Raw genomic sequence first — 741 nt, 5'->3', positions numbered from 1 at the left:
TCTCGTGCGGGTCGGGTAGGGTGCGGGTTGAGCTTCAACCCTACTTGACCAACCCACACTCTATATATGTTTATATTATATACTTATATAAAAATATGTTTTAAGTGGATATTGAATCAAAGACCTCTCACTAAATGCAAAAGATCCTTAGCCACTAAAAGAAAATTATTAATTGATAATTTAATATTTTTTTTACATAAAAATCAATTCTATTTTAAATTATCATCAAATTATATAATAATATTGTATATTTTTTGTAACCCGCGAGTAGGGTCAGGTACCCGCGAGTTAAGAGCGGGTAGGATTAGGGTTGGGATATTCTCAACCCGCGGTAGAGTTAGAGTTGGATCAAAACCCTACCCTACCCTACCCAATACCCATTGCCACCCCTAATTCACACCCTATTTGATCCGAAAAACTTACTTACTGTAAATTGAATTGACAATCCTACTCGATCGGATTGAATCAGATTTGATATCTATAAGTAGAATACATATTGTCACCCCGACCTTAGACTTACAAGATTATGTATTTTCTTCAAGTTATTAAGTTGTTACAAAATTTTTTTTTTATGTGTTTAATAAATTTTTAATAATAAAAATATTGAAAAATAATTTTCTAAAATTTTTTATTTTAAAAATATTTTAATATAATAAATAATATTTTATATTATTATATTTAAATATAATTGATAAATTTAAAAATACTTTTATATAGAATATTTAAATATTAATTATTTTT

This window comes from Arachis ipaensis, chromosome B04 (assembly GCF_000816755.2).
Source record: "Arachis ipaensis cultivar K30076 chromosome B04, Araip1.1, whole genome shotgun sequence".
In the NCBI taxonomy this organism is placed as follows: domain Eukaryota; kingdom Viridiplantae; phylum Streptophyta; class Magnoliopsida; order Fabales; family Fabaceae; genus Arachis; species Arachis ipaensis.
This window is presented reverse-complemented; position numbering follows the sequence as displayed.